We start from the raw sequence: 21,795 nt of genomic DNA on the forward strand, positions 1-21,795 counted from the left end.
CAGCTGAAGAGGCCAGATTTGTAATATGGTAGAAACAGTCAGAGAATTCCTGATTTGTCTCTTATTTATTGGCAGCCAATTCCAGATTTCCAGCAGAAAAGACCTTTCACCCAGAATTAAAACAGCCCTCCCATAGCATCATGCTGAGAACAAATTTGTGGGCAGTGGAGGCAATGGTAAAACCTGAAAGGCTCCTCAGCACCTGCACAGATCCTTGAGAAACTTGCATTCATTGATGTTTATAAATACTTGAAATTAATGTTAGAAGGAAGAGAGCTTTGTCTGGGGGCCCGTGCTGGCCACAGGTCTCTCAGAGAGACATGGGGCAGTAGCTCCAGAGGGAATCCTGCGTGTTGGCAGGCAGGAAAAAGGGAAGGGAGAGTCAGATTCTCAACAGCATAGGTCAGAAGGGAGGTTCCAGAAACATATGCCAGATATTTGGCATTAAATACCAGGCAGGAAGAAGGGAGTGAAAACCAGTGAACCGCATTTCACTCTTAGCTCCCAGAATCATTTGGGGTTCCAGCAGTTCACTCCAATTATCCTGGTAGTTTGCCCCTAGCAATTGCAATACCTGCCTTAGGATGCCCACGCTGAAACGTGCCAAGAGCTCTGCAGGGCACAGTAATCACTGTAAATGCTTTCAGAACTGGTAAAGGACAGCCTGAGACTCAGAAGAGTTTTCTTTATACATGGGACAATTTTCTGCTGCTGGAGTTCAAGTTTCCTGAGCCAAACCAAGAGCTCTCTTCCCTTTGCCTGCATTCCTGTGAGCAGAATTTTTCTGTGTGTAGAGAAAAAAGAAAAGAATTGGCAATGAGTTAAGCTACACTCCCTCTACGTATATGCAGCTTTGTGTGCGTTTACAGAAAGCTGAACTAGAACTTATGGCAGCAGGCTCTCTCCAGGTTCAAAAAGATCAACAGATGCTCCTTTGTCTGGCACCAAATCCGTTCTCTGTCCCGGGCAGGATCAGTGTAATCTAAATCACCGCACACTGAGCTCCCCTGGAGCGAGGTGTTCTCTCTCAAGAACCAGACAGTTCAAAGATCCCAGAGACCCAATCTTTGGACAGCCGAGGGACACCTTGGATTCCCTGTTGTTGTTTTCCTCTTGCAAGCCTAAGGCCTCCATTCAAATGCATATTTCAAATCAAGCTTGAAGAGAAGTAGAACAGGGATTTAAATATTACATTACACTGTTTGGACTCTGCAACACTGAAATAAATCAGAAATGCCTTTAAGCAAAATAAAGCAAAAGAAGATGCTCAAGTCTTTCAACCACAGATAGCTTCTTACCCAGGTACTGGCACATTTTCTTTCTCATCCTGCCTTCCCAACAGCAGGTTATTACATCTCCCTGCTCTCTGAGAGAAAATTATTTTTTGTCTTGACAGCTGAAGGAAAAAAACCTCTGAAAGAAATTTGATTCAATGTTAAACACTTTAGATGTCAACATTATTTTGTTTCCAATAAAATGAAATTAAAACAGTTAATTTGACTCAAAATGAGATGTTTTACTCATAAATTTAGAGCCTCATTTACCTACTGATATTACTTAAATCACACATTCAAATGACATCTCAAATGTAAAAATCAAATCTTTTGTCAGCTCCAGAATGAAACATTAAGGCTAATATTTTAGCATTCCCATTTCCTTTTCTTAAAGAAAATATTTGCCAAATTTAAGAAATGTAGTTTTGATTTCCCAGATTTTTTCAGATTTCTAACTATTTATTTAAAAGTTAGACCTAGTATGGCAAAATAAACAATTTTTCATCATATCATATGAAATGTAAATGTGAATAGCTACAATCAGACCAAACAAAGGAAAGCAGGATAGAAAGAGAGTTTAAATTTACCGCTCATTTATCTCAATCCTTAAGCTTTTTTCTTTCTTACAGAGCAATCAAACAACAAAATATAAAAAGCAGCAGCAACGCACCTGAAGACAGTAAAGATGGTGCAGAGTTTGCAGACATGTTCCATGTCTGTGAGTCTCAGCAACCACCTTGAAAACATGACCTGAATTTTAAACCAGTAAGGAAATAGGGGTGATGATCTCAAAACAGATGTGATCTGTAAACCACAGTGAAGATTTTTCCGGAGTTGTCCTTGGTTTCAGAAACAACATAAATTTCAGGTGATTTTTAAGCTGACACGAAGAAGCCTTTCATTCATGACAATTCAGATACTGTCTCTATAAACTTAGGTTTATTAAATAATTCAAATAACATAATATTGCCCAGAACAGAACAAAACATAAGAATATCTAGTGAGGGCCCATCTGTTCAAGAGAAGAATGCTAATGAAGACTGAAAAAGACAATTGCACTTTTTTGTTTTGTTTTTAGTTGCTCCTTTCATCTATTCATAAATTGCAAATGAGAGAACTGAAACTGTCAGTATATCACACTCATGTCCAAGACCTCCACAGTCAAGTATTCCACTTCTCCCTATGGGTCTTTCCAGCTTTTAGGAAAACCCTCTTAGTGTAATTCCCACACTAGCTCACTAATACTTCGCAATTTGGCTTCTGGCTCCCATCCCTGTCTCTCAGATGTCTTTGTCTGCTTGCCCACCTCAAAGACAGCTCATTTTGTACCACTAATTAGGACTGGACTGTGGCAATGCAAAATTGCAGCTCCTCTAGGAGCTCTTCTATACCCTAATAACCATTTGTTGGTAGATTTTGACTGCCCAGCAGGAACACGTGGCCTTGGTTGGGGATGGGGCTCTGAACTGAGACACCGAGTCAACAGTGTCTGTACAATAGTCCTGAAAAGCCCTACTGGAGACAATTTTGTCTCTCTAGAGTGTCTTTCACTAAAAGATCTTCTTTTCTCTTATGCTCATTTAATGGAAATAAGGTTTCTTCTTCTCATTAGAAGTAGCATTTGCATCCAATTCAGCTCCAGGTTTTTTTATGTCTTGTTGCACCAAAAGCGAGGGAAATACCAGAAGAATCCAGTGAGTATTTCAGTGGCATAAGGTCACGGAATAAAGGCAAGATGACAAAGGAACAATTTCATACTGACAGATGCTCAGTCTCGAGTTTTTCGCATTAGTAATAACGCCAAACCTTTGAGTTTAACATAATACAGGCAGAGGAACAGCGAATGGCTGTAAAACTGTTGATTTGCAATTTTAGAGGGAGGGTTCCCAACTCCTGTGGAATTGGTGCAAGGCACATCAGCTCCTACATTATACCTGATCACGCGAAGCTATGCTGTGACCAGGTTTGGGAGCTGCAGCTGCCTGTTCTCCTTTATAGACTTTATTTCTATTTTCTTCTTAAACTACAAGCTGTGCCTGTCCGGAGCTCTCTCTTTCAGGAAGCTCTCAGGCCCAGCTCATTGGATTCCAGTCCTGGTGAAATTTGATAGAGCTTGCTCTAACTCAGACTACAACAATAATACACTACATTCACAAGGTTTTATGTAAATTAAATGGAAAAATAAAATACTTGCCTGTCTTGATTTCAGCCTATCGCTTTGCCTCAAGCTAAAAAACACGCTAAGTGAGCTTGAACTAATAATGTCATCTCTATGATTGCTAATGATTTAATTAAATGACTATAGTTACATTCAAATAAATATCTGAATCTCATTTTCTGAAGTGCAAAAAATTATTTTAATTAAACCTGATTACAGAAGTCATCGAAGGAAGTATCCTCTTAGTACTTCTACGGTGAAATGGAATCCATTAATCACTTTGATCTTCACATTTGAAATGCTACAAAAATAAGTGCCTGTAAAATGAATTGTTGTCATGTTCTATAGAAATACATTGGTATAAAATCCTGTCTTAATGGGAAATTACAGATGAGGAATGAAAGGCTACTGAAGCTAAAAATTCAATAGTGCTGTTTTCAAAAATCTATCTCTCACTATGCATGTGAAATTACTCAGATTTATTTTTTCAGACAATGGTAGATTTTCAGTTTTAGAAGAAAATTAAGAATATTGTTATGTGTTCTATGGTGGGACTACAGTTGCTGCGGGAACCACCACACTAAATTTCCATACAGCTGTGTTTGTCCTCAGCCAAACAGTGGAATTCAAATAGTTTTCAGCATTCATGTTTTTAGTTTTTTAATAAATAAAAAAAAATCCATTCCAGTAGAATCTCAGATTCAAATAAACACACACCTCAATTTCAACAATTCAAATGGGGTTTTTTCTATATAACAGATCTTCAACAAAAATAAATGCAACTGAAAATAATTTAATTTCTTTGACACATTGACCTAAATGGACTTATTTCAGAAAGCTGAGTTTTCTACCTGGACTGACACTCCTCAGTGTATTAAAGTCGCTAGAAAAGCATGGGGCATGTGTTCTGGAAGGTCCAATTCTGCTGCAGCTGCTGGATTCCTCTTACTGCCTTTAGGAGTGTCTGTGGAAAATAAAGTTTGTAAGAATTTAATACCAAACCCTTCCAAAGTTGACCAGCATAAAAATTTAGCTTCTGTATAGTCTATTTCCTCCAGGATAATTCCTGAAGAGAACAGCCTAGAGAGTGACTTAGAATTGCTATTAGGAAAAAAAGACAGGAAAAAAAAAAAGTTTTATTCAATTATATAAAGTGGGTAATTTCTGCCAAAATATTTACGTCTGGACTGTTGCAACCATGACCTGGCTGTGTCCTGAGCTTTATGATCACATCACCCTGTAGTTTTTATTCCCCTGTCATAACCTGCTTGCCTGAATTTGGAGTGCTCTTCCTGTGCTCTGCACGTTACGGTTTCTGATCTGGAAGATTCACATTCCCCCCAGGTAACCAAAGCAAAGATGCTTCTGTTTCTTGATATTTGCTAAGATTTTCTACAAAAATATATTTCCACAGCTACAGACCATGGCTAAGTGCTAGATAATCACATTGCATCTTAAATGTGTACCTCTAAAGGTATAGTCACTGTAAGCTCTTTACATTTTTAACAAGCTGCTGATGACCTTGGACAAGCTCAATTTTGTGCAGATACAGCCAGTAGAATATTCTTTCAGAAAAAAAAAAATAAGGCTTTCTGACATGTTATAAAATTGAATCTGAGTTTTCAAACTTGTGGGGCAAGATCTCAGCCAATATAAATCCCTTCTTTTCACACCAGTCTAGACAATTCAATTTAGGCTGCCTAAGAATCCAGACCAGGGTTTCCTTCTCTGATTAACTGCTATCAGATGAGGTCCTGCAGAAGGACTGATATGTTCCTACTATCATTCTCTTGCTTTTTGTATCTGCCATTTGCAATCTATGTTGACATATTTCTTCCAACAATAAGATTCTACTTTAATTTCCTGTACGTTGCCTGGTACACCTGGATCACACATCGCAGCTATGAAAGCTAGAAAATGTATAATTAGAGAGATTATTTAAGGAGACTTGTGATTACATCTTGAATACTTGTTTTGTGCCCTTTCAAGTCTAACTGGGTGTGGTGGTGCATTCCCCCATACTCCTCTCTCAGGCTGCTCTGTGACCTCAGAAATCCTCTTTAGGCCTTGACTAATGGCCCCATGGCACTTAGGCTCTCCTTGAGCTTATCAGAAACACTGCAGCAGGACCTTCTGTTGCCTAACCAAGGAAGGGGACGAGAGATAATCAGCCATTTCTGGGCAGCCTTGGAACACCACTTGCCTGAATCATAACCCAAGGAGAACAATACTATTGACTGGACCTTTGAAAAATTCCAATAATTACGGTATTGGATTAGGGCTGGGATGGACATTGATTGATGACTAATGCCAATCATCCTGCAACCTCATAAGCAGTGGTGCTAAGTGAGGCCCTTGGAGCTCTCTGGGGTCACAGGGGCTGTGGCAGCATCTCCCCAAGTGGGACAGCTCAGCTCACCAGCTGTAACTTTTGCAATACTCAAGGGCCACCCCGAAATCTGCCGAAGGGCCTGAGCTGTGACCCCCATGATCGAGGCTCACCCCTTGTCTGCGGAGAAATGCTGAGAAAGGCATCCAAAGTGTCCCACTGAGTGTGAGGGGAATTTCACCAGGTACCTCTGTACATCTGCACACATGCACTTGTGCATCCCTGTGTTGGTGTGTGTGCAGGTGTGAATTGACATGCAAGAATAGCATGAATATTGCCATCCCAGATCTCGAGTTACTGCTGTGCTTACAGTAAATCCTGTTAGATCAGTCATCAGTTAAAGGCTGCTAAATGTTTTTGATGTGAACTGTTGACCAAGTTGGAGGCTAAGTTTGGGCTCAGCCTCACTTAGGCTCCCTCAGGAGCATAGAATGCAGGGGGACTATTCTGAATATCATGACCCAATGGGAGCATCTCCCTCACCTGATTGCATCCTCAACCTTTGTGTCCCTACCCTTCTGCATCCTCACCCTGTTGTGTTCCCTGTCTCTGTAAATCATTCTGAACACATTCTAATCTGAATTTCCTTTGCATGCTTCATCTATGCAGTAATAGAGTGAACTGTGCTGTCAAACTTCATTAAGCTACATTTTCGCAAATTTCTATTAAACCTGCTTTTGCTAATAGCTTTGATGATGCTTTAAGTGACCTAAACCACTCATTTGTGACACTAGACCCCATTGATAACACTCCTGGCAAATATTTAAACCTTTCCAAGTACCTAGTTAATATTTATACTAGACAACACATTATAATCAGACAATTAAAATCCATAAAGGGAAAAGATTCACTGACAAACACAATCAAACCTCTCTAGACATAAATCTTTTTATGTCTCCTCTACTGACATCACCAAGAGAAGCTGACAGATATAATAGCCCACTAAAATCACATAATTTTTAATCTTATTTTAGAAATTTTACGTAATCTGCTGGCTGCTCTGCATTGAAATAAGAAATTGTAAGAAACAATACAAACCAAGACACACTAATAAAGACAGCATCTTACTGACAAGCTATTTTAACCTTTTCCTGCATTTCATTACTACTCTGTTGCCAGCTGTCAGAAGAGGCATCTAAACATTCCAGACCCCTCTGCTGACATTTCCATTATCCTGAATCTCCTCTTGAGAAAATTTGATGAGTCACTTCACTCCCATCCAACCCAAACTTTAACTTTTGACACTGCTGGGATTCTGATTTTTTTTTTTTTTCTTTTATCCATGCAGTGCCTTTACACTGAACCTTGTTAATTAAATCATCTCAATCCAAAAAAACAGTTTCAAAATTTGCAGGTTTGGCCCTTCCCACCACAGACTTAAAAGCCATATGATGTTTATTAGCATGCAGCATGTGTTACTTTGAGTTGGCTGGGAGGTTGATGGAGTTAACTTGAATGGCGTAGTGGTGCTCCCACTGGCAGATCCCCAGCTCCTCTTTGCCACCTTCAAACCACATCCTCCCTCAAACAGGATGATCATTTCACCATTCCCTGCGGCAACACCAGCTTCTGAACAAATTCCTCTTCTCCCTTATTTTTCAGGTGTGGGAGGTGCTCATAGACAAAAGGAAGGCCTTTGTAGAGCTTTCCAGGTAAATGACTGAGCTGTTGAAAAGTTTACCCCTCATTTGACTTAGAGCAGCTTCTTTGTCTTTTTGAACAAGTCATTTCTGAACTTACTTTTAACTGCAGTTCAACAAAAATATGACTGTAGGTCTTCATTCAACCTACACAAGAGAATCAGTGCTTCACCTTGAATTGTGGGTTGAAGAAGCTCTTTAAGAAAATGATGATACTGAATGATACAGATTCAGGTCAGCCAAAGCGCTCGGAAAATTGAATTTGCTGAACTGTTTTGAAATTAACGGGGAGAAGGGGTATTTAAAAACATTTAGGAAATAAAATGAACATCTGTATGGCAGCACAGTCAGAAAAGTATTCACAGAGATAATAGGAAATATTCCAAGACTCATATTTTAAGGGTTTTCTGTTGTTTATCACATGTTTTCTGTTCTTAAACTTTAAGACATTTGTTACAAATTACTAAAATGGCAGCTCAGCTAAAGATGTTGCAGCATTGCTGTTTTGCAAGACTTTGTGTAAATGATAAATTCTTCCTCCTGGAGGAAAGTGGAATAACCTCTATAATTCAATGAGCTTTAACAAAATTGGTGCCTAGAATTAGAAAGACCTACCTGAACCTCAAGTTTAAACAACTATTTATAGGCTAGCACTGCACTACCAGCTTAGTTTAACAAGCAATTAATAATTATTAGGAGACCACTGTCTCTATTAAAAGATCAGGGAAGAACCACTAGAGGTCCAGCTATGAATATAATTGGACATTTAATGAAACGTGTCTACCCAGTGTTCTTTTCCCTTTTTAACAAATTCATTTTAGAATTAGAATTCAGGACAGCAGTGTACTCAGAGATATTTCAGGGAGAAAGATGACTACTTTATGCTAAGCTTATTTCTTTCTTTTTGAAATCTGACAGTACAATTAACAACTCCTAGGAGTAAAAGTACAAAAAATGAAAAATTATTATTACAACTACCTATGTACAGCACAACTTAAATTTTCAAAAATGGTGACCAAGTTGATTATTCAATCTGTATTTGAACACTCTGGTAACCTGAAACGGTGGAAAGCTCCCAGGATCAGTAATTTACATATGTCCCTGAAATCTACTGCTCTGATTTTAGACTCACAATTGCAGAAGTGGTGTACCCTTCCAGAAATTATCAAATCTTTAGAAGAAGTATTCTGAGATTCCTGTCTGCTGCAAACCAGAGCTCTGGCAAGACCCTGATAGCTGAATAACCAGGATTCTTAATTAGTACTTACACTAAGGTTCTTAAAATTTCTTCTCAGAACTGAGTCTTTAATCAAATATAAAGGAAAGAATCATAAATTCTCTGAGTAAAATGAATGATTTACTGTATCTGAAATTAAGTAAGAGAAAAGTTAATTTGTACCTGGAATACAGTGATATATCTTTGGTGGAACGCAACACTTCCAAATGAAGAGGCAGAAACAGGAAGGATTGAAGAATATGAGAGACAGAGTGCTGGAACCAGTTGTTGTCCTAAGTCAATAAAAAATGAAATTTATGTGTGGTCCAGCTACAGAAGTTCCAGTTACAGCTACAGAAATGATAAAAATAGAAATGGCTTTTATGTACAAGTTTTAAATGACATCTACAAATGTTTTTAATCAGGCTAACTGAATGAACTTGCTACATGTTCTCTTGGAAGGATGCTTTTAAAGTAATCTAGTAGTATAAAATAATGTTCCGATTTCCTGAACAAAACTAATCTGAAACCTGCCAAATATGTCACTCAATAAGCACTTTGTGGGGCCCATAAATGTGGCTATTTTAAAAAAAATCCAACTCTTATTTTGAGCCAGTAGTATAAACTCCAGGCTGAATTCAAGAACAAATATAAAAAACAAATCAAATTCTTCTTTTAGCTATCTTCATATATTTAGTGATGACAGAATAAATTGTCATTCAATCTAAATTCAGCAATTATGTAATGTTAGACAAAAAAAAAAAAAAAACCCACAGCAAAACCCAAAACCTGCAGTAGATCTGTGCAGACCTTGAATTAAGTCTCTGCCCTTCATGCCGGAATGAATTAATAAATGCTCCTGCCACACTCCCATGTTCTGATCTACTGGTAGTACTGTGGATTATATGTTGAGCATTAGACCAAAAAAATAAAGTTGAAATACTCTAATTGTTTACCAAGTTAATGGATATTTATAGCTTAATGATGCCCCTAAGTAATTTAAGCCTAACCAAAGCAAAATCCAAATTTAAGTGAAGTGTATGCTGACTTGAAGCATAAACTTATGACAAATGTCACCTGGTACTTAAAACAACGCTAGACAGAAGAGTCTTCAGTATAACCCTTCCAAAGTTACACCACTGTTAATAACTGACAACTGATCCAAACAAACTTTCTACACCTGTGGGCAGAATTTCCCCACCATCAAGTTAATTTCCTAAGGAAACATTACTTTAGGGTAGACAAGCATTGAAGAATAAATCAGGCTGTGAACAGTCATACTCAGCTGGGAGTATGGGAATGAAATACCTGCTCACACCAGACAGCAACTGCTATGGCAGAATGGAAAAGGAGATGGCAGAAGCAGAGAACTCCAAAGGGGTTTGGCGTAAATCAGATGAAAATAGAACACACAAGGGTGTCCTCAAGGATGGGGCTGGGGACAAAGGTGGGGGGCAATTCAGTCTAGCAATGGTTTTCTCTTTTGATCAAAATATGAAAAAGAGTGAACCACAAAGTTCAATAGATCCCTTTTTTCCATGACTGATTTACAACATGCTCCTTTCTCCTTTGTTGGTCACTTCTCCCCAGTGCTTTAAATGATCTATTAGCTCAGGTTTAGATCTACCGGGGAGGCTGGATAAAATAATATCGCAGAGCACAGAAACTTTCTTCCACTTCTCTTGTTACAAAAAGACAAATGATAAAACTCGGCTTCATATTCAAAACTACATTGTACCAAAGATGCTATATAAATTAACAAGGGGGTCCTTTCATTTGTAAATAAAATGACTTAAAAATTAGTGAACAACACAATACAACTGTAAGTTGCTTTTCCTGCTTGGAGTGATTGACTTATGTGATGGATTTTTTTTTTCTGCCTTAACTAAGGCAAAATTATGTCTGTGATACATTGCAATATTTTGCATATCGTTTTGAATAAAAGAAAGCCTTAAGGAATTGCACGACATAGAGTTATCTGCGGATTTTTTGTTTGTTTGTTTTGCTTCTTGTATAGGAAAAGAACTGGCATGCCATCCAGTTATCTATCAAGAGGATTCCTTGCAGATTTAACATCTGTTCTACAGAAGAATCACAAATATGTGCATATTATGTTAAGAATTTTGTTTAGGATCATCTTATATTTGCAGACATAAAACTTCCACATGTACATCAAGAAACACACCTTACTTAATCTGTGTTTTGAAATTACTATTATTAAAGTCTATTAAAAAAAAAGTGGCCCTTTGCCATTCAAAGGAATACAATCACAGTGAACAAATTTGCATCTGCTGTTGCCCTATCTTAGGAGAGCCAAACAAAAGAAGAAAGCATGAATATTCATTTGTTTTTATTTAGCTCAGAAAAGAGTCAGACATTGTTAAAGAAAGAGACACTGGGCTAATGAAATCCATAAATAGATTTGATGACATGTGGGAGGAAATCAGCTGGAGTAGTAAGTGAGGAAAAAAGAATTTGGTTCTTGAATTTTTCACAGATGAGAAAATCCCATCTGATATTGGGGAAAAAAGTCTATTATCTTGCTTTTTATATTCAATTCTTTTTTTTTTTTTTCTTTGTGAGAAAAATCTAGCATATGTTTATAATGACAAGAGATAAACTTTATCTGCTTCTGTAAAAATGGTAGCAGTGTCCTGTATTTCTGCGCATTAAATCTAGCGGTTCTGACATAATTAATTTGTTTACCTGATATTTACTGCCATGGTATAAAAGTCTCTCTGGAAACTCACAGTAAGTTCTCATTGTTTTTGTATGTCCAAGCATGGTCCTTTAGCTGTCTTGTGACATTTGGGGATTTAAGTTTTTTTGTTTCCCTTTTCTGGCTCGCACTCCAGAGTCATTCACCTCCAAGATCATTAGAACCATGCAGGCAGAATATGTTACAATATCCAGATTTTCTTCTTGATCTAGACCCCATACAAATTTTCTCAATGCTTTATGATTATATGCATGACATCTGGCCTTTAATGCTTTTATATTTCCAGGATTTAGTTGTCAGGCAATTTGAATGATTATTTCCTGTTCTCTTGCAGCACTCAATTAAGTTTCATCCTTGACAACCTTTGAAAAGTTGCTCTGCCTGAACAGAAATCTCACAATCTCAGACTCCATTAGAATTCTCTTGTTGAGAGACTCAGTGGTGTCCTACACAGTTTTCACTTCAGCTTAATACTGCTGGAAAGCAGCCAGTTCACTTGAAAACCACATTTTGCTATTTCCGTTTCTTTATAGTCCCTGGCTGCACGAGGATTAGCCTCCAGCACCAAAGCAGAAGACTGTACTGTTTTATTTCTAGGAAGACAGTATTGGTAATACTAAATTGTTTAACTTTATAATGAAAAATAACTTTAAGGTAAGAAAAATACCATGTAAATTTCAAAATTACATGGTGGCTTTTAATCTGGTCAGACAAACTCATTCGTATGTTAGTTTTCCTTTTCTCACATTTTCCCTTCCCTTCAGGTACCAGTGTATATCACCAATCCTTTTAAAGTCAGAAAAAATAAGTAGAATTAAGAAAATTAATGTCAAAATTGAAAAATTCACCACCATTTCTTCAGTCATTTACAAGGATTCAGTTGACTTCCACTTGGAATAATTTTGGTACCAAAACTTTCCCAGATAATACACATGGACTTTTAAAGACAATCCAGAACTTCCTCTGCTTATGCCAACCTTGCTGGATGAGAGGCAGATACAAAGTGTTACGACTTCTGTATCGAAGTTTGTGTGTCTACCACTTCAGTGCATGAATCCAGTAAGCTTGACACTGGAAACTTTTCCAGAAGGATCTCAGGCTTCAGCCTGTGCAGTCAGAGGGTTTTGTGACCTTTGAGAGATGGACAATACTTGGTTTATATTAATGAGAGCAGTTGCAGATAAAACACCTTACCAAAATTCCTAGAAGTCATTTACAGGACAATTAGTTTGGGGAAAATTCTTTTATCAAGTTTGCCTCCAGTAATGAAATTATTAAAGACCATTTTAAAAATGGATCTGGAAGAGATTTGATAAAGTTTGACAAAATTAAACCAAAGCTGCTTTTCTGTCAGTTCTGACTCAAGTCAGTTACTGCTCAAGCAGGGGATTGCCAGTGGATGCATGTTCTGACTGCAGGGGAGCAGAGCTTGCATGAGACCAGTCAGGACTGACATCAACATATCCCACACAAATGGGTCAGAAACCTAAGAGGAGGAAACATTAGGAAAGGTTTGGACCTGCAAACACATCAGTGAATATTTTATTCAGCCTTTACTCAAGATACAGAGTACAAGATTCTGTTGCCCACAGCATCTTCTATTTATAACTGAGATATTTTGACTATCACTGATACAATTTTCATTTGTCTTTGCACACATTCAAGAAAAAAAGCACTTGCTAGAGGAAACGCCCTAAGATTTCAATGGAGAACTACAGGGATGTAATAAAAGAGAAAAAAATTAAGCCTTTGAAAATTATTTTCCACAAAGGTACCTTAAAGTCCTTGGCTGCAGCTAGCATACATTATTTTTTCTGGAAAGAACACTTACACTCTTGTAGCTGATTACTTTTCCAGATGTATTGACTTTGTTCTACTTACAAAATTATCATCAGCTCTCTAATGCCAATAACTGGAAGAGAGTTTCTAGATTCTTCATGTCAGGGATAAGGCCTTGACTTTCCTCCAAAGCATTCCAATACTGTTTTTCCAGTATTGAGGCTTTCATCACTGGTCCTTTCTATCAGCCTCAGAACAGAGGGAATGTAGAGACAGCAGTGACAGTAGCAAAGAGACTTCTGGGAAAAAAAAAAAAAAAAAAAAAAAAAAAAAAAAAAAAAAAAAAATCACCAGACCCATCACTGTATTCCTTGCATATTGATCAACAATTGTCCCAGGGCAGAAGAGAAAGCTGTATCTCCCTGTAAAACCAGGGAGCCCAAACATAAATGATCTGAATGGAAGGAATGTAAGAAACAGGCAAGAATTCCTCAGAAGAACACTGAGTCACTGGGCTGGCACCAGAGAATAGACTGAAGCAGGAGCACTGGAGCATTTGGGAACATTCAGAATTTGGCTCAAGCCTCCATTTCCTGTAGAGCTGGATCTTTTAAAGAATTGCTCTGAACAACTGAGTTTTACTTTCAGTATCTTCTAGCAAAAAAAGAGATCAAGATATTTGGAATATCTCTCAGGATATGTCCCTATTTATAACATCTCCACATGGAAATTTACAAGAGAAAGAAGCATGGACAGTCTGTTCTTATCACGGGTTGTGCTCTGGAGAACTGGAGGATGGGAGAACAAATGCTTGCAAGCCCAACTATCCCTTTAAGAGTATTACTGAACTATCAACGTACTGAGCAGGACATGAGACGGTAAAAGAAATCAGCTGAAGTTACAGGAATACAGAGAAACCTGTAATAACACAGACTTGTTAACCCTGCACCAAGGAGAAACTATTGGGTCAAAATGTTGGACCTCAATTAAACATACAGCCTGTATCTATCACGAGGTAGTCTGTTAGTAGCACGAAGGCTCTTCTCTACCATCATAAATTCTAACTAGCTGAATTTTGACAGTTCCCTCTAATTTATGACCTCCTTTGTTTTTACACAGAAATTTGTAATATACCAACTTGGAGAGTCTCCCCATCCCAATCTTACACACAACATTGTACTTAATGTGAAGTAACCACAATTCCTACCATGTTGATATTTCAAGGTTGAGGTAGGAAATTTCTTTTTTCCTCTGATTTTAAAACAAAACAACCCACTTTGTCTTCTCTAGCTGTAACCCTCACCCTCCCAAATTTCTGTGTTTTATATAATACCACAGTAACCACTACCTGCTCCATGTGATGTAACACTGCTAAACCTCCTTTCCTCCAACCCTTTGCTGCTCACAGCTAATGGAAGACCTAGCCAAGAAGTCATTTTAAAGCATGTCTACGCCAAAAAAATAGGATGTACTTTAGGAAATCCAGAGCTGAGTCCTGAGACCGGAGTTGGTATGTCTATGAAGTTTAGTGCTAAAAGGATTTATTTACTCTTGTCCAGAATGACTTGGAATCCCTCACTAGGTCTATGCAGATATGATAAATGGCATGCAAACCAAACCTGACTTGTATCTGCTCCCTTTACATATCTTTACCTTATGTTTCCTTTCATTTCTGTCTTTGAGATCAATATGAGTGTGTGGTCTCTCTCACCAACAAAACCATAAAAATCAGCTGTCACTCTGGAAAATGTAATATATTCTGCAGCTCCAGTTACTTGTTCTGTTGTTGTTGTTGCTGTGCATTATACCTTTTTACTCGTCTCTTTATCCTAACATGCCCCTCATTCTGATTTAAGCATGTGTTTATACTTGGAAGCTATTAAAATAAAATATTAGTGATAGATTTAATCATTATTACAACAAACACAGTCTATCTCCTCACCTTTAAATATATTCCATTCTTCAATACATGAATCAATCTGAGAAGACACTTTTGATAGCTCTGAAATTGAAGAAATTTGGCAAAAATATACAATAATTGTGACACTTCAAACAGAAGCTCTATTATTATACTTAATTGTTTCGAAGTCTCAAGGTGTGCAAGATGTTCTACACTCACTATTACTATTTTTTAATATTTTGTATTTTTAAATTGTAGTCTACATGACTTCCTCATTTTTTATTTTGCATTTTAGAGTTGCAGTCCATGTGACTTCCTCATTTTTTTCCTCAATATGTCAAAATTTCTAATTGCTTTCATCCTGAAAGAGTACTCAGAGTGCATGAAAATGCATAATGCCTACAGCCATACTGTCTCCAGCTGTGATCTTGTCAGAAGTTATAAGGGAAGTGGGTCTGTACTTGAGTGGCAGGGCTCTAAGAGCAGTACAAGTAAAAGTTACACTGCCACAGCAAGGGCTGACTCTTCCCAGGGACTGCGTTGGGCTCCGTTGCGTTGTGTAGGTTGGATTTGGTCATGCAGGTCAGCAGACAGAGCATGTCCTCAAAAGACCACCAGACACACAAAGCTGAGCAAAGTCTGACCGAGGGGCAGGCCAAGCTCACACCTGAGAGCTGTGTGTTGCTGAGGTAGCTGTGCTTCCATGGGATTGGAAACCAACACTGCTGGACAATTGGTAGACACTAAAACCTCAGAATATGCTTATCATGGTTGTTATACTTGCTACAAAAAGTTGGTAGTCCAGAGATGCTGAATTCTAAACTGGGCAACTCTGCTTGCTAAAGACAATTACTTTCAGATGACCTTGTTACTGTGCTTGAATACATTAATTGCTAAACTTAATTTGCTTCTTTGTTTTGCCCGTGATTTGTTACAGAGTGACTTCTGTGCATATTGCAGAGTTTGTATAAATCAAGGTTAAAACTGCAATGAATTTTGGAATACCTGTTGATAAACAATGCTGAAGAACACAAGATATTTATCATTGTTAATATTCACTGGCTGGGCTAATCCATATTCATGAATAATTCCTTGAATATGTGAAGCATTAACATTTATAGTTTATATTTGTAATTATCTCTAGGGTTACAGACAAAACCAACGTCTCCTTTGCTCTAATGCTGCTCTAACCCAAGGACAAAAGAGAGAAGCACAGGCAGCTGTCCCTGTGCTGTGCTTGGTTTGTAAACAGCTCAAGTGCTGCTCATCACAGATGCCACAGGAGCTGTGCACATGCTGCCGAACAGACCCTGACAGTCCCTGAGCTGGGTGTCCTGGCTGGGGCCTTCCATGACAACCATATTTTGTTGATACCGTGCCTAGTATCAAGTAAGAAAGGACAACTTCATCAGGAATCAGGTTTTGGTGGGGTTTTTTAGTTTGTTTTTGTTTTTAAACTTAAACATCTATGATCCAGTGTTTTATATTTGCAAAAAATAGTCCATACTCTAGATATTATTTCCAATCTTATTCTGTTACAAAACACGAGAGGCTGACATTGGTTTGCGGCTGAAAATGTCTACAGAAATACAATTTTAACAATGCAAGACCTGATCCCAGCTACAGTGTTAAAGCTAAAAAGTTGGTGTGCAAGCATCCTTGCTGCCCCTGCCAGCGGAAGGCTCCTGAGCAGCTAGAATCAGCTTCCTGTGACTATGAGCTTCACAACAGCTTTTTGTCCAAAAACTATGCAAAGTTACCTTATCATCACACAGAAGCAGGCCCAGAATATTTTGGTCCCATATTTTGTGCAAGAAATGCGTGTAATATGTCTTGAAAATGTAATAACACTTCATGCGGCAAACCTGCTGGCTGTGGACATGTCTTTGACACTTTTAATACTCAGCAGAATTAATTCATATTAGATACAAAAATCCCTCAACCCCCTTCTTTAAATTACATAGCAAATCTGAAATTTGAAAAAACCCAACAAAACAAAAACCAAACAAACCTCCAAGACCCCACCCAGACCTCAGATTAATTGAATAAATGCAATCTGTAGCAACATTCTTATGCCAAGTTTCAGTCTGGAACATTTTAGAGCCAAAATGACAAGCTCATGAAAACAGGAATTTTAAACACAAACTGCGATGACTGTTAAGGTAAGAATATGAATGGTTGTTCTGTAACACCTATTGAACTCTTTTCTGAGCCAATAGTGAAGTATCAAAAACCATCTACAATAAACAGTTTAGATAAGATCTAATAGATAGACATTCACATTTAATATTTTAGATATTCAAAGTCATTGGATCAAATTCATTCCTGGTGAAACACATTTTTCCCAAATCACTCATGATAAAGCCATTCCATACAAAGTTCTGTTTGTGAGGGTCTCATTAAGGTATTTCCTTACTTTAGTCATGCTGTAAAACTTGCTTTGGCCGTGATGACAAAGATTGATACGGAGAACATTGCAGCCTTTCTTTAAATTTTGCTTTTTACACTGCTGAGTGTCTTCTCTCCATCTTTCTTCTAAAAAGGTAATGGAAAAATATGCTCAAAAAAGCTCTTACAGGTTCTAGAACTGTTCTGGAAGTCACAGCAAACAACTGAACTGTGCAGGCACTCCATCTGCCACCAGAAGAGTTTGGTATTTAGCTAATTAAAACACTCCAGATATCACTCACTATAGACAGAAAAGAAAATGGAGCCTGGCCTAAATGGAAAAGAATATGGGAATCAAAACAGATTGGCTTAAGTGAATGAAGGGTACAGAAATGGCCAGGAGTTGCATGGAAATAAACCTCAAATGAACATACAGCATTGAGAAAACGAAAGAGGCAGTTATTTCCAGATCTAGCTTCTGAGTGGATTGGGCAAGAAATGACAGGATATCAGATTAGTTTGGATTCATCTGGGTTTCTTTGATAACTGGTTTTCTAACCCAAAAGGATCTAGAGATTAGCTGGAGTCCAGGAGAGCAGCGTATAAGAGTCCATTAGCTGAGATGAAGAAGGTGAGGACTGAAAAACTGAATGTAAGAGACAAAGGGAAATGGATTAACAGATGATAACATAGGCTGTATCTGCAACAGAAGCAGATTGAAAGGCTAGACAGAAAAAGAGTAATAGAAACAGAATGAATTTGGTATCATAAAACATCAGGTCTTAACGGCCTAATTTAAAAAAAAATTAAAATCCACTCCAAAAAACTCATAAAATAGGAGTTCTTCAGTGTAAAAGTGACTGAGAAATATATGGACATGTAATCTGAATGTAGGATGACAACAAGCTGCCACAGTGACACCTGTGAAAGTAACAGAGACATCATCCACTTCATTAAAAGCAGGTAATGCGTGAGGGAAGAATACACAATATTAAACAGCTTTGACTACAGTATTGGCTATAATTTTGCTCAAAAGGAAAGGACTGGTGAAGCCTGGCTTACTTCTACTAACAAATGAAAGCAGAGAATGGATAGAAACCCATTAATGTCTATAAATACATCACAGGGATAAATGCCAGGAAGAGAAAAGATCTCTGTGTGTGAAAATAGAAGATGCTGGCACAAGAATAAAGCAGCGTGAGCTTTCCCTGAATAAACTGAAAATTGGATGTCAACAGAAGGTTTTTAACCAAAGGAATGACTTTTTGTGAGTAAAACCTCCCTACAGGCACAGCAGACCCACTCCCTTGCTGAGCTCCTAGGAAGCAGCGACAGGAGCCTGCAATGACTGGGAGTGTAACTTCCTCACCTCCAGGATCCTCTCCAGTTTTCTTATTACTTCAGTGCAGACCTGGTGAAAGCCTTGGAGTTGACATAATAAGGCAAGACATAATAGGAACTGGCAGACAGAAGCTGAATGTGTGGTCTCAGAGATTTACTCTTCTCACTGCAGAAGTATTAGCATTAATCCGCCTGGCACACAAGAATACTTTTGTAAGACTAATGGGAGATGTATTTATAAGATCTCTGACTCCCTCAAACTTCTGAAATACAGTACCACAGACACAGCACTGCTACCCAAATGCTTTCTAATGCTCCTATCTCAATTCTAATAACAGAACTAAAGCTGGGGCACATCAGAGAAGCTTGCTGACGTTGACACAAGGCAGAAAGTTGAGAAATACTTTACAGATCTAAAAATAAAACCAAGCATACATAAACCATTGAACTTTTTCCACAGACCTTTTTGTTTTGCTTTCACTGCTTTTTTTATTTTGGGGGGGTCTTTTTTTTTTTTTTTCTTTGAGGGGTGGGGAGGGGAGAGCAACCAGAAACTCATGTGTAAGGGAATGGGAATTTGATAAATGGGAGGAGGAATAGTCTAAAGGACACACAACCGTCAGACACTCCAATACACCTTGCATTTCTGCTTTTGGCTAAGTTGCCATTCAGACACTCAACAATTTCATCTTTTCCTTAGAAAAGAAGGTAAGTGGATGTTAATTTTTCAGCCAGATGAATGCTACACTGCAGCAGGTTCAGTCTGGGGAGCAGCTCCTTCCAGTCTGCTTTCCTAACCAAAGGAGAGACTTGTTTAACCCTCCAGTACCCTGTGAGGGGCTTCCATCCCCATGGCAACTGCCCTCCCACCCACCCATCTCTGTCCTCTCCAAGCTGACTCAACTCTCCCTTGGGTTTGACCCATATCCCAAAAAATACCATCAGCACTGGAAACTGCACCCTGTTGCTCATCTTCATGAAACAAAAGGGACCCTAGTGGCTGCAATTTGAAGTTTAAGGAACAGTGACTTAAAAACAAAGCACAAAGCCCAGCAGTTTCTGTTAATAATTTGCATAATAATTAAAATTATATGATGCTCTTTACAGAAAAAGCTTCAATAAAAACAATATTTAGAGGAACAAAGTGTTAATTTGATACATTATAAGAGGAATTAGGTGTATCGCATATTTACAGATGAGATATGAAAATGATTGGGTTTTGTTATGCAAATATGCAGCATTCCACTTCTTCTAGACTACCCCTGTGAGGTTTTTGAGCAAATAATGTTAACAAATTAGATATAAAGAATATTCTAATATATAATGTTTTTATTATTAAAGAATCCTGCACCTGTGTTACAAAGACAACATGCTACAAAACTCAGCGTATTTTTTCCCAGATAAGATGCAGTTGCCCTTGGGAGAGGCACATGCTTGCCTGGCACCTCCCACCACTTTCCAGGTGAGCCCTGTCCCTCTTTGAGCCACCCCCTGAGCACCACTGCATTTGCAAATCCCTCCAATCAGCTACCTCACTGCCCCAAAGTGACTGCATGGCACCCTCATGCCTCCCCCTGCCTGCTAATCCATTCTCAGGGCTGTCCTTTAAGAATTCCCTCATGGCAAACAGACTGCAGGCAGCACATCCTGGGCATAATCCTCTGAACTAGTGGGAAAAACAACCACCGACGCTCACCCACTCTGCATTTTGCATTGTGCACTTCAGGGCACAATGACAGGCAGAAACGCAGTGGGAAAAATAATTTTCTTGTGCACTTCTCCTTTCTGTTTCTAGATGACCTTTATTTGTGGAGCAGAGCAAACTGCAATGCAGACTGTCAGAGGAAAACCACACCAGGGCATTGTTTCAAGGGGACTTTTTTGTTTGGTTTGTTGTTCTTTTAATCAAAGAGACCTAACTCACATGGAAAGTGTCTGTTTGCCTCTTTGTGTCTGGAAAAACATAAGAATTACAATGCTAACATTTCCAAATGGCAAAAAATGAATTTCAAATAGCTGGCAATGACAATGCTTGATAAACACATGCTGGCTGAAATTCATTTCTCTTTCACACCCATGATGCCTGAACCCCACATTAACCATATGCTTTTGCAGATTAAGTTTAGTTCTATGCCTAGTTTATAATCTGCTTTGTTACAACGCAGCTATAATAACCTAAAGTTCCTGAAAATTTAAGCTAAAGGGAAAAATAGAGCTAACTGTGAGATTTGCAAAATCGTGCAAGAGACAGAGCACTTGTCCTGTATAACAAAACCCTGCCAAAACTTCAAGTAAGCATTTAGAAGTGACAGTATTTTTCTATGAATCAAACAGTTGCTGGCTTCAATTCCATTGATAATTTTGTACTTATTGTACAGATTCTGTGGTTAACATTATAGAAAGTTAAATCACTCAAATGAAAGTACAATAACATTCAACTTCAGCTTCAGCACGTGTCAAGAATTCTGAATATGCACCTTGTTTAGAGAGTTGCCTCATGAAGTTTCTGGTTCTTTTTGACTTGGGTGACACTGGCCTGCTCTCACCAAGCAGCTGGACCAGATGATGGCCATATGTCTCTCCTATTTGTGTCAACTTGTCAACAGCAACACTAGCAGGCTGAATTTAGTTAGAGCCCTTTGCATTACATTGCATGGGTTATAATTGTAACTCACAAACCACTGGGCCTCTAAATCACTGAGTTCATTAAAGAAAAACTATTTCCATGCAGATTTTGAAAATCCTTATATCCAAACGTAATGCACAAATTTGCATGCAGCAAATAAATCTACTACCACATCCAGGATTGTAACTGGTAGTTTCCGTCCTAAGCTCACTTCCACTAGGATTCCTCCAGGCTCTCGGAGGGGTTCAGCTGGGTGCTGCCAGAGCCTGCCCTGAGCCTACTGTCAGCACAGGGCTCTGTACTGCTGAGGGCTGGACATTCACAGAAGAAAAGAGCCCTGTGCTCCAGAGACCTTTCCAGCTCAA

General features: G+C 38.4%; 1 long non-coding RNA gene across 3 annotated transcripts in view; it reads right to left on the reverse strand.

The window, feature by feature from the left end:
- The window catches only part of LOC120757261 (uncharacterized), a 48,224-nt gene that overhangs the window by 13,284 nt on the left and 13,145 nt on the right, over positions 1–21,795 (reverse strand). For 2 of the 3 annotated variants that reach the window (XR_005702435.2, XR_005702434.2), the window contains exons 2-3: positions 8,861–8,970; positions 4,284–4,396 (exon numbers count right to left, since the gene is read on the reverse strand). This is a non-coding gene — a long non-coding RNA (uncharacterized LOC120757261). Of the gene's footprint in view, positions 1–3,639; positions 3,750–4,283; positions 4,397–8,860; positions 8,971–21,795 lie in introns of those variants that run through there. The other variant, XR_005702432.2, reaches the window with a different exon arrangement.

This window comes from Hirundo rustica, chromosome 10 (assembly GCF_015227805.2).
Source record: "Hirundo rustica isolate bHirRus1 chromosome 10, bHirRus1.pri.v3, whole genome shotgun sequence".
Lineage (NCBI taxonomy): Eukaryota > Metazoa > Chordata > Aves > Passeriformes > Hirundinidae > Hirundo > Hirundo rustica.